This window comes from Parasteatoda tepidariorum, chromosome 2 (assembly GCF_043381705.1).
Source record: "Parasteatoda tepidariorum isolate YZ-2023 chromosome 2, CAS_Ptep_4.0, whole genome shotgun sequence".
Lineage (NCBI taxonomy): Eukaryota > Metazoa > Arthropoda > Arachnida > Araneae > Theridiidae > Parasteatoda > Parasteatoda tepidariorum.
The window spans coordinates 95,715,477-95,728,879 of NC_092205.1; the positions used below are offsets into that span (position 1 = coordinate 95,715,477).

General features: G+C 27.3%; 1 protein-coding gene across 6 annotated transcripts in view; it reads right to left on the reverse strand.

Annotated features, from left to right (window-relative positions):
* Window positions 1–503: 503 nt before the first annotated feature.
* Window positions 504–13,403, reverse strand: part of LOC107441814 (splicing regulator muscleblind) — a 107,172-nt gene continuing 94,272 nt past the window's right edge. For all 6 annotated transcript variants that reach the window (XM_016055188.3, XM_016055191.4, XM_043051597.2 and 3 more), the window contains one exon: window positions 504–12,051. The gene's annotated coding sequence lies outside the window, so the exon portion shown is untranslated. The remainder of the gene's footprint in view (window positions 12,052–13,403) is intronic.

A 13,403-nucleotide genomic window follows, 5' to 3' on the forward strand; every position in this document is an offset into this window, starting at 1 on the left:
GCTCCCCTCTTTAAAATGCTCCATATTTTGTTTCCATAGCAACAGACAGCCTTAGACAAAGTGGAGAAGGGAGTTCTTTCCGTAGACAAACTATACATCATCGAGTTTCGACTGTATATACTTTCTTAATGAGATGTCCATCTAACTGTGCTATTGAAAAAAAAATGAATACAAAATTGTAAAACAGTTTTAGAAATTAATTCATAAATCTGTTTGGTGAAAAACATGCAGTTAATTTTTATAATAACCAAAAATTAAATAGGTATTTAAAGAAAAAAATTGTAGATAAGTTGCCATAGTAACCGAGCAAAACGATTAGGTTAAATTTTTATTCTAATAAAATCTGTGTTTATGCAGTAAAAAAAAAAAAAAAAAAAAACTTGATCTTTCAGTAGAATACTTTACAATTTTGATGTAACAATTCAGTTTATCGTTAAGACATAAATCAAGGCGATCTGGGAAGCTAATATTATATAAAAGGTGAAGTAAAAATGCAAAAGAGCTTTCTTTCCAATTTTGTTTTATCAGAAATAGGTTCAGGATATACATAAAAGCTCATTCTGTTCTCACATTGACCAAGAATCGAACTCGTAATCCATCATACCAACTACAATGAAAGAATTAACAGCACAAACAACATATCTTATTGAAAACAGCACAAATTATCATTATGGTACATAGATTTTTTTTATGATTCATATTAACAATACTTTGATAAGGAATTGAAGTTTGTAACATCTTTAAGAGATCTGCCTTATAAAGCAACTGCAACACTTCATATAAATGTGCTGCCCAATAAATAACAGCTTCATTACATGTATAATATGTTCATATATTTATATATATATATACATATAGTTATCCGCATAGTTCTTTCAAAAAGATCAATTTAAATCTTCACAGACCCTATAAGTGAATGAAATCAACAGCAATATGAATACATAGTTCAGATTTGTTGACATTGCGGGGAGTAATTAAAGTGCTTTCAGATTAAAACATATTACAGTGGCTTAGAACAAATAGAATAATTCTGACGTCACAAGATTAAGTATGTTGCCATTTTTTTACGAAGACATACAATAAGTTACCCTTTAATAACCAGTATCACAATCAAGTCTACTGACACTAACATACGGCATAAAGTACTAATAGAATTTTAAATTTGTAACAGCATTTAATGCAGCTATGAGCTTGAATTCCAGCAAACGATTTTGGAACAATAATGACAATTTGGAAACTAAATAAAATCAGTAATTATTTTCCCAAGTCATTGCCATAAAAACATATGTGCATATGATATTGTTTTTCCCCCCTATAAATTGCAGGATTTAGAGCTTAAAATTTGAAATTAAACAAGGTTTACATTCAAAAGAAATTAACTTTTGTTTTCGATGCCATTTGCTTTTTTTTTTTAAACAGCAGATAATAATCACCTTGCAAAATGCAAAAATTACGAATATTTTACGATCCTGTAAATCTTCCAAGGGTATAAGAATAAGAAACGACCATAAAAAAAAAACTATTTTTTTAAAAAAATCTTAAAAACAGTTAAGGAACTTTTAAGGAATCCTGGTGAAAAACCCGTTTCCTGGACTATTTGGAGCACTTTACTTTTTAATTAAGCATCAGAAAGCTAATAAATAAAATTCAGTCATTAAGATTCAGAAAATTGTTCTTAATAAAGTTAATTGTGCAAAACTATCACTTATTAAAGAAATATAGAGAAATGATTTTTTATCTGCTTATTTTTTTCCGAGTCCACATAAATTTCAGAATCGAGCAATAGGTACAATTATTTCTTGTGTTTTCGCCAGGAACAGTGCCGAAAATGTGTAGTAAAATTCTAAGTTGTTCAAGTTAATGCGTTGAACGTCGCATGTTTGGCCCAATTTCAAGCCTAAGAACGCTGTTTAAGTAGTAAAGCATTACACATAGCCTACTACGAATGACAGCTTGAATCTTAACCGAGAAGTAAGATAATTCCTTAAATAATAAACTAAAATTTAAGCCCTGATGCTAGATTAAAGAGAAAAATCAAGTCTTTAATGATTTAGAATTTTTTTTAAAAAAAGCTGTGCAGTCATTAATAGACTATTAGCATAAAAGCTACACTTAACTAGCACATAAAAGTACTTTATTGAAAATGTGTAATTTTGATAATTAGGTGCAGAAAGTGCAAGAGGGAACAACACAGTAAAAAAAAAAAATAATAATAATAATTTTTTTTTACATTTTTGATTGTTTATCCTTTAAGATTATTGTATCAAAATATTGAATTGACATTGGTAAAAATGTAAAAGTTACAGCATAATATATCAAGCGCAGGATGCGCTGAGACATGCATCAACAAGTGAAATTGCGTACTCATTTGATTAATGGATTTGCTTACTCCTGTCAAAACATTTTAGTAAAATACTACCATTTTATGTGTTACATTGAAATAATTTGTTTAAATTATGTAAGAAAAAGTGCAACTTATTTAGCTGTAATAATTCTTAATAAAGATTGTAAAGTGTTATTGAGAGTTCTGGAACAATTAGAAATAAACATAGGCCCAAAAGTCAAAGAATGTACTCTAAATGAAGATGGCAGTAGAATTTCGTCTGCTACACTAAATACACGAGACGTCATATAAAGAGTATATTGATAATAAAAGGGCTAGACAAGCACTCGAGACTGCTTTAAATGGAGAAGAATCATCTTATAGACCTGATATTGATGCGTTATAGTTAGTTGCTAAACTTTATATATTTATATGAATTAGTGATCACAGAGCTTTAAATGCAATTTACTTGAAATTATTTTTTTCTTATTCTCTAACTAGTATAATTTTCAACCGATTTATTTCAAATTTTGACACAATGTTCACAATAAATCTAGTTTCGCTGACATAGTAATCGCAGTTTTCGTTGACATAGGAATTTTTAAATTGGGTTGACTAGTTTTGAGTTATCCACTAAATTGAACTTATTTTATGTCCTTTTTAAATTTTTTTTCTCCCAACAACATCATTTTGTGAAAAAAAGATATTTTAAAAATCCTATGTGCACTGAAAAGTATTCATGTAGTTTATAAAAAATTAAAACAGACTCAAACTTGGAGGATTCTTTTTCAGTTTATGAGTACAGCAAGTTATGGATAGTTTTTAAAAAAAATATATAGAAACGTATTTTATAAGCGATAATTTTTTTAATTTTCGTATTTTTTAAATAATAAAATAAAGATTAAAATATATGCAATATGAAGAAAAAAAATTATAAGTTATAATTACTAAAATCGTTGCAAAATTCATTAAAAAAATTTTCTGTCTTTTGATAGGCTTCTACTGTGTCGTACCCCTTAAGTCATGTTCTGCTTAAACAATTTTAATAGATATTTAGAAAATGATTTGATTTTATTGTCATTAATGGCTTTGGTTTATTTTCTTGTTCTTAAGTAAAGGGAAGAAAGAGCAATTATCAGAGAAATGCCTCAGTTTATCAAAAGAACAAACCATTAAAGAATAATAATAATAATTATAAACAATAATTTAAAATTTTTTTTCAAGGCGTCTGAAAATATATTCTTAAAAATTTTTTCTTTCTTTTTTATATGCAAGTTAAATTTCAAGAAAAAGCTATCATTTATAATTACTGCATATAAGTATTAATATTTCCAAATATTATCGTTAGTATTAATGTATTTACTATTAATATTTAATAGTTATTAATAATTTTTTGCAGTAATATCCATTTTATAGTAATAACCAATTATTAAAATTTTGCTTTGTTTTTTCTTAGCAAAATTTTAATAATAGTTTATTATTATTTTAATTCATTAAAATAAATAAATCTATGACAGCACATCAAAATCTAAAATACTTATTTAACTACATTACACGGCACAAATTGCATGTTAATTTAAAAGAATATGTAAATTGCTAAACATTTCTAGATCCAATAGAATACATTAAAGAGATCAAATGACACTAATCTAAAATAAAATGCAAAAGAAAAAAAATCATTGAAGAACTTTTGATGCATATTAACCTCCAACAAAGCAATTTTAGAATTTTCTCAAGTAAAGGATAACTTCTCCAACAAAAATGGCAACATTTAATACAATTTATTTATCTAGTTATAAACAATACAATAATTTAAGAGATTAAAAACGATTACACATGGTGTTCTCTAAACACTCTCTTTTATATGCATTTTTAGAATGATCGGAATCACAAACATTTATTTATTAATTTTCATTAAACAAATTGCTCAAAATCAAACATTTTTTTAAAAAAATTAATACTGATAAGTTGATATAAATAGAAAAAAATTCTCTCATATATGAACTAATATCACTTCTTTAAAGAGTATTTATTTCTTAACCTTTTGATGAAGACACACTATATTTTGAGCAATGTCTGCAATAAATTTAATTCTCTCATAACCTTTATTAATCAATTTAAAACTATTTAAGTGTAAATTACAATAAAAGAATTGCTTTTTAAGAAGGATAAGGTTGATTTAGCAAAGAACAATTAATTATGTTATTCTTATGGAAAAAAAATTGGACTAGGCAAATAAACCAAACAAAAATGTCCTGAACCAATAAAAGCTATAAGTGTTGGATTTTCCTTTTATTCTTATATTTTTGATTAAATTCTTCATTATTATTACCATTCGTCTCAGTAGAATCTGTATTTGTTTGTTATCTTTTTTTATTGGCAAGACTATAAACAATATTAACGCTAATTATTCTACATGTAGCGCATACAATACCTAAAGGATAGATTTCGCTGCGAATATAAATATTAATTTCCTACTATATTAGAATATGTGTTTCGTAATGGGCTGACTTTTTCAAAAATATTCTAAAAGTATAGATTTATGGTGGTGTTTAGAGAAACCCTGTATTAATAAATGGAAACTTTTTTGTTGTTGCTATTAATAAGAGATAATTACGGGCAGAATGTCATTAAATAAAACAAATCTTAATCAAATTGCAGCTAGGGATTAATTTTATTCTATAAACATTAAGAACTTCAACTGAATCCATTCATAAATGATAAAAACTAGAGGACGAATAAGCGAATGAGTAGAAATGCTTTTGTGGGCTTTTTCTTTATATGTTTGAGAAAACTTTCTAGAGTAAAAAACTACTGCTCGTCAGAGACACACAAAGATGACACAGAAAAAATGTTATTGCGTAGAAGTACCTCCAGTAGAGCATGTGCACTTTCGATTTTGCTAAGAACACCATAGAAAAGTGCAGTAGGAATAGGCTTTGAATAAACATTAAAAAGAGGCTCCTCAAAAAATTTTAAAATTAGGTTCTCAGAGGACTTTTTATTTCTCCCTTAATAGGGGCAAAATTAGGTTAAACATACCCAGGGCATGATTTCTAAAATTATTTGCTGCAGCACTAGAACACCTGTACAATGCATTTGAAACCTCATGGTTTACAGTTCTTTTCACCAGGAGTTGGCACTTGGCTCCACCTTCATCACGTGGTATCCGACGATACTATTTCGCTATTTTTGGGAGAAGGATGCTGAACGAGGTTGCTATTTGGCGATCGGATGAAAAAAATATTTATTTCGCAAACATTATCTGCATTTTTTTAACATTCAATATTTCATAAATTTGATGATTTTTCTCTCTTTTGAGTGAATAGTTAGTCCTTTTCGAGAGATTTTGCCGGGAAAAACAGCAGTTTTTAAATTTATTTAATTAGCGAGAGTAACGAATAACATAATAGCAGATGGCAATGCGTGACTGAAAGAGAATTCACCGTTTCTGTTTGGCTCGCATTAAGGGTTGTCTCAATTTCAAGTGCGGAGATGTTTCTCCTCCCACGCTCAAATGAACTCTGCTTCTGAGGAGCCAAGTGCCAACTCCTGGTGAACGAACCATATCTGAACTCACTTTTCTCTTAACTATAAAATACCAATGAAGGTGAGACAGAATTCGCTATAAAAAGAATTTTTCTAGGCACTCTTAAGCATAATTATTTTATGAATTGGGTTGAACCTTTGTCTCCTATCGCGTAATTCAACTTTCTTCATCAATAGAAGTGCAATACAATAAGCAGATTTGTATTTTACACAGCTTAGGTACACAACTATTTTCATAAGCATAGCTGCCAACACGGATTGTAAAAAATCCAGTAGATTTCACGATAATTGTTGCAAAATATACTTATTATTTTACACATACGTAATTTTAGGGAATTTTATAGTCATCAAAATAGAAAAACTGCACTATTTTCCAGTTATGATTTCCCATTAAATGAACTAGAAATGTTATGTATTATGTTTATTCATAATTTCAAATAGTAATTGGCAATTAATTCATCAAAGATAGTTAAGTGAATTTTATAAATGAAGCTCGCTTCATTATGAATTAGTGATACTTATTTAAATATTCAAGAAAGCAATAATCTCAATAGGGATTTTTTTAAGGAAACTTACTCAATGTTAGGGAATTTTCTAAAATGTACAAAAACCAGGAGAATTTTAATTAAACTAGTAGACCAGGGGAAACTGGCAAAATCCAGCAATCTACTAGAAAGTCCAGTAGAGTTGGCAGCTATGTATAGATATTGAAAAGTTTTTCTTCAAATGTCACTTACAACTCAACTCAATAGCCACTCTCATAACTACTTATAATACATATAGCAACCATATTGAATAGTTTAAAATACATTGTACAGCATTTTTTATTGTATGATAAACTAATTTTTGTCTAATTAAAGTAATTGTAAAATAATGAAACTCATTCCTAAAGCAGCTTTTTCTTTAAAATCAAACTCAGAGTAATGCAATAACATTAGCAATGAACATCACTTGTAATTGTAGAAAAAAAATTTTAGGCTCTGAACAATCTAAAATTTAGGAAATATCAGTTTATAACAATTTTGAATTTTCTTCATTGTAGAATATGGCCATGGATTCAATAGCTGAATACCCCGTGATATAGAAAAGGTTAACTCAGATTACATGATTTTGTAACCATTTAAAAAATTCTAAAACATGTTTTTCTTGAAACACTCATAACATTTTTATTCCTCAACAAAGCAGAATGAAATTTTAACAGAATATATTTTATTTTAGCTGGTTAAAATATTTCAATAATCGAAATCATTACAAATTTATAATCAAAAATATAATTGGAAAAAAAAAAACGATTTTTTTTTTCTTTTGTTACATTTTTAAAAAAAAAATTCCGTAAGACCAATTCCCCCCCCCTAAATATAAATTACGAAAAAAAGAAATAAAGGTTGCGCTTAATACAACCGTCAATAACAGCAATGGGCCCTTCAAAACAATTTTCATTATTTTTACAAGAGAATATTTTGCGTTGTAGACTTATATAAGCTATTTTGTCTTCCCTGAAAAAAAATTATTAACTCGAAACTAGTCAAGCAAAATATTATATAGGATGATCAAGACACTGTAGCATGCAATTATTTTAAAACATAGGGATTTAAAAAATAAGATAAAAATTACAAATTTTAAAAACAAAATAATGAGCCCAAGTGTTTTGTTGTAAGAGATGAAAAATTTGTTAAAATTTATTTACTAATTAACAACTAAGGGATCTGTAACAGATTATCTCTTTTAGATTTTCAACAATTAGAATAATAATTGCAATTAAATGTTAATTTACATACACAAATACATTCTATACTTATAGCTCCCAATTCATAAAGATTATTTATAAACAACAAAAATCTGTAAACTATATAAAATCCATCAAGTTTTTTAACATAAAATTTTTTTAATATATATTTTTTTTACATAAAAAATAAAAATTACACATTGTAATTTATTACAATAACTTCAATTGCTTTTATGTAAGCTAAGATTATTTTTAAATTTTAGGTCATAAAAATACTGCCCCGGGATGTACAAAAATAGATCCCGAAACGCCATAGATTTGAATAAAGCAACCATCATTTTTGTGAGACATAACAACAAACACTTAATTAGAAAAATTATAAACATTATAGTTATAAAAATCATGCATATACATTTGTAGGACAATTTCAATTCTAAAACATTATAATAATCGCTATATAAAAGTTATACAATTTTCAATGTACAACTCTTTAACCATTTAGAAATACAGTTTCCTACTTTTTCAATTGAAAATGATAATCGAACTAAAATGAATTTAATTCAGTAAAAAGAAAATGAATAGTTTTGAATTAGGATAAAAATGCTCAGATTTTAAGAGTTTTAAAAGTTGAATTTTTTTTTTAAATAATTTTTCTAGATGAAATATTGAACAAAAAAAATATGTTTGAACTAACAAAATATTTCAAAGACAAAATTCTAATCATTGCCCATTAATGCGAATGTGTGTTCTCCCTGCATTATTTAGTAGTATGTAAAACCTCAATTGTCATTTTCCTTTAAGGAAAGATGAAATTCAGTGATAACAAAATATTATTGTAATAAATTAGAGATTTAATTTTTCACTAACTGGAATTATAATTATTAAAATGTTAAACTACACACTATATCAGAATTTAATAAAGTACTGAAGGTTAAAGTAATCATAAATTTTTTTAAAATCAGAATGATGAAAATAGGGTAAAGATGAAAAGCCATCTTGTTTTATCAGATTAAAACACACTTTATTATTCATAAAAAATTAACTTATGATCTCAAGCATTGAATTTAGATTATTATTTTATAAAATATGAAGGCGTGGCATAAACATAATATTGTTTAGTTATGGCACAGGTAATGAAAAAAAATTAAAACAAAACATTTATTTGATGATTATTAACAAAATTTGCATTTAAACATTTATTGACAAAACATTACATAGGTGATAAGTGTTGTACTAGTATTCATAATATATATTTCTCACTTTCAATCTTAAAATAGAAATCTGTGAAATGGCATAAAAACAATACTCAAATGGCCGGAAACCCCAACTCTGTAGACCTCTGGCAGCAATACTTTCAAGAGAACTCAAAACAAGTACTGCCATAAATAATATGTCGGGTTAGGATGTTTGTTTATTTATTTAAAGAACACCAATCATTAGAAAGGTATAGCAAAGTATTTACACATATTTAACAGTGCTGCTCAAAGCAATAGTTTTGCTTTACAATTTTCTGAACAGGCTAGATCAGAGTTGCACAACTTGCAAAATAGTGTCAGAAATGTTATGATTGTTTCCAAACTAATTTAAATTAGCTTGGGAAAAAACACTGAAATTATAGCATTAAAAATCCAAAATGCTAGTGTTAAAAGTATAAACAATAATTATTTAAAAAAAAAATCCTTACCAAAACATTTATACCCGAGGTAGTTCGAAGTTTAATTTAAAATTAAATTTTTTAGTTCACACTTGTAAATAATAATAATAAAGATTTTTCCATTGAGAGAGTTTAAAACCTGCTATTATTTATTATTTTCAAAAGAGATTATTACACTATCAAAATTACTACACAATTTTGTAAACATTATTTTTAATTTTCTTAGTAGCTTAATGTTTAATGCAAATTAATATTTTTCTCATCACACTGAGAAATAATTAAATTATAATAAGTTAACATAAAAAAATTATTAAAGCGTATTTTTTCGGGCCCGCTTCTAAAATGGGAAAGGATACTTTTGTTAATTTTAAAAAAAAGGACGATAATTAGATCTGATGATAATCATCTGGAGGCTTTACATATGTGTAAAACATAATCTTACCTAAGAACTATTGTTTTGAACAGCACAAGATTATATTTCAGTTTAGTTTTTTTAAAACATCCAGCTACTTATTCATTTAATGTTTGGTATTGTAAGTTACAAAACCAAAAGTATAAAGACTCAATTTTCGATGAAAGGAACCGTTTAATAATTTTAAAATTTAGAATTACTAATTCAGTTTTAGGTTTACAACTGAATTATTAATCCAGCCTACCTACACGGTTAAAAAAGAAGGCAACTTTGGACGACATATTTATTTTTTTTCACTTAGCTATTTTAACAAATGCTAAACATTTAGAAACATTAAAAATAGTAAAACCATCAAAAAATGAAACGTTTTTGAAGAACACATACCATCATTTCGTGTTTACCTCACATAAAAATAATTTTATTACCCTAATGTGTATGTATGGCAACCATATTTGTTTTTACTTAATTTTTTCCTATACGTTTTAGTTTTGATTAGAAACGTAACAAATATTAAAATTTCGTAAGCATATCATTATAAAAACATTTTGATTTAACACATCAGACTAGTTTTGTTTCGAAAGGAAAAAAAACAAACAACTATACAAATTCAATTGGAATGAGTTAGATACTCACACACAAACATAAATGCAAAGTAATTCTAATGCACATACGTACATATACATATATATATAGATAGATAGATAGAGTAGATATATTTTCATTTATAACGAACTTCATGATTTTTCCACACTTAAAGCATAAAACATGTAATAGTAATGATGCTCTACTAAATGAAAAGAAATATATATATTTTTTTAAAAAATGAAATATAAATAATAAACTATAAAACAGGTCATACATACATTTGAAAATTCAGTTAAAATATAAAAATTGCACAACAAAGTTTCAACCAAAACATTCTGCATGCATTTAATGAAATATAAAAACAATATTTCATTTTGTAAATGAAATTGAATTTCAGTTGCTATTTTAACACTATACTCAACGCAACTTAAGTAGATGCATGAAAGATACAGAATTAATTATTTCATTCACCGGTTACCCCTGTAACACACTAAATGCGTTGAATTTTCTATCAGAAACATATTAAGTTTAAGTAAAAAAAAAAGAATTTACTTCTTTAAACATTTTAAACCGAATAGCAGTAATGTTGAAACATCTATTATAATTGCGTCAACTATAGCAAGGAGGCAGAGTTTCCCAACAATGCTCTCTAATGCACAAATGATTTGATTTCAAGTAGCTAGTAATACAGAGCTTTGTAACAGAATTTCTCAAAACAATGCTCTCGAGTGCACAAAGAATTTGATTTCAAGTAACTTGTAATAGAGGGCGTTGTAACAGAATTTCTTAAAACAATGCTCTCGAGTGCACAAAGGATATTATTTCAAGTAACTTGTAATAGAGAGCATTGTTACAGAATTTCTCAAACAATGTTCAATGTAATACACAAAGGATTTGATTTACAGTAACTTGTAATATAGATTAATATAAACAATTCCATAAATTTTTTTCCCATTGATTGTTGCCCTTGGCTCGTTAACATTGGCATTATATTTAACTTATTCATAAAATAAAATAAAAAGATAAATCTAAATTTTTAACATTTGCCACCTTGAATTTGTGACATCACATTTTTGACATTAAAATGAAGAAAGACAAAATGTTACCAATTAAAAATATTGAGATTAAAATTTTGATAGTCGTTTCTTTCTTCCATACTCTATCAGTTGATATTCTTCACATGTAGTTTCCCATTCCATGGTTTAGTTTTACTGTAAAAAAAGCGAAGAAATGAAACAGGCTAAATTGAAAAACGTTCCTGACCAAAACACAACACATCTGCAGTTTTCCAGGTATCAGAGAGTTTGGGAAACACTGATTTGAATCTTCAAAAAGAATAACAGTTAATCAACGTAACAACTTAATACGAAACACAACACTGTTTTAAGTGTAATCAAACAAAAGGAGAATCCAATTACACTTGCTTGCAGTCTTTTTTTTTTTAATAATCATCTGAAAATTCAACAAGTGAGGATTAGAGGGTGTGAGGAGACAATATATCTTGGAGGCAGTCATGGCACAGTGAAGGGAGTGACCTTTTTGTCCATCTTTTAATGACTAGTCACTGAATTTTTTCAAGAAAATAAATCTGTTTATCACAGAAGGACTGTTTGTATTTTTATTTTTTATATAGATGACGCAGAGAGAAAAGATTTGTTAAAGAAGAGGATGAAGTCACAGCACGCTGTTCAAGAATGGAGTGGACAGAGGTATGTGGTAGTACTTGCAGAGTGGGCGTCCGCACTTCCCCTTCACGGCATCACGACACACGGTCACTTTTCCATCAACCACCTCCACGTAATCTGGAAAAATATACATATATATATATAACGTCGTTGCTGAGTGGAAGGATTAAAACAGGTCTTAGGCAGGGAAGGAGAGTAAAAAATTTATTTATTAATTACTAAACAGAGAACAGCTATAAAAGTGGTCACGAAAAGTTGCATTCCTCGATATAAGTTAGGGAAAATCTTACAAAGTAAATCCATAAAATTTTTCATTTTAGAGAATAAGGGAAATCTTAGTAATTGTAATTGGTTTATCCAATTGGTCGTGCGATTCCCACAAAGAGCAAAATTTCACATTTTTAATTAATCGCCCCCAAGAGGTTTCACTGTATTTACATAAATTTAGTTTCACAGATTAAGCTTCTGATTCTATAAGGATAAAATTTAAACATAATAGTTTTTCTCAATTATTGCATTTTCCTCTACAATTTTGTTCTTTTAAATTCCTGTTTAATTTTTGGTTGCCATAAAAACTTGTGCAATGTTTTCAGAGCCGGATTATACCTTTCGTAGGCCCTAGGCATAGCCGTTTTTTGGGCCCTCCCCTCCTTCCCCTACTCCTCCCCTCTTTTCAAAATATATGCTAAAATTTTCTTGCATATTTCTTTTTTTACATTTTTATCAATATGGATTTTAATTTACAAATTTGTTTATCAAACTTTTTGCGCAGTTTGGAATTCGACAGCATAATATAAGATTTCATTGAATCCAAAAATCGCAAAAAAGTAATATATTAGATCATAAGATTCTGCAAAATAATTTATTACCGAAAAATATTATATTTTTACTTGTATCTTCATAATTTTGTGCTAAATACACTTGTTTTTAAAGTTAAATTATTTTTGTCAAAAAAATTTTTCGCCCAAGTTTTTCGTAGGCCCTAGGCACGGTACTAGTGTGCCTATAGGTTAATCCGGCCCTGAATGTTTTTCACCAAAGAGATAATTTAGAATTAATGTAAAAAAAAAAAGAATTCCTAAAACTTTTTTTACTAGTTTGNCGAAAAATTCTCTTAGTCCCTGATTTTGTATTTTTTTTTTTTTTTTAACTGCAGATGTTAGAAGTTCACAGTTTTTCATAAAATGCACTATACAAGTGAATATATTTACTGTTTATAAATTGTAAAATGGTTAATGAATTATAAACTGTTTGAAAAATGTTAAATCATAAAATGCTGAGTAATAAGGCAATATGATAGAATTATTTTATAATAAAGAAATATCACTAAAGCCTTTATTTTCACATAATAATCAAAATCATTTTGATCCGATTTTTATTGTTTAGATAGTGCCTTAATTAATATATTTTTACTAATATTAAGTAAAGAAATATAGATGACATATGAAATATATAAACAAATCTAAACT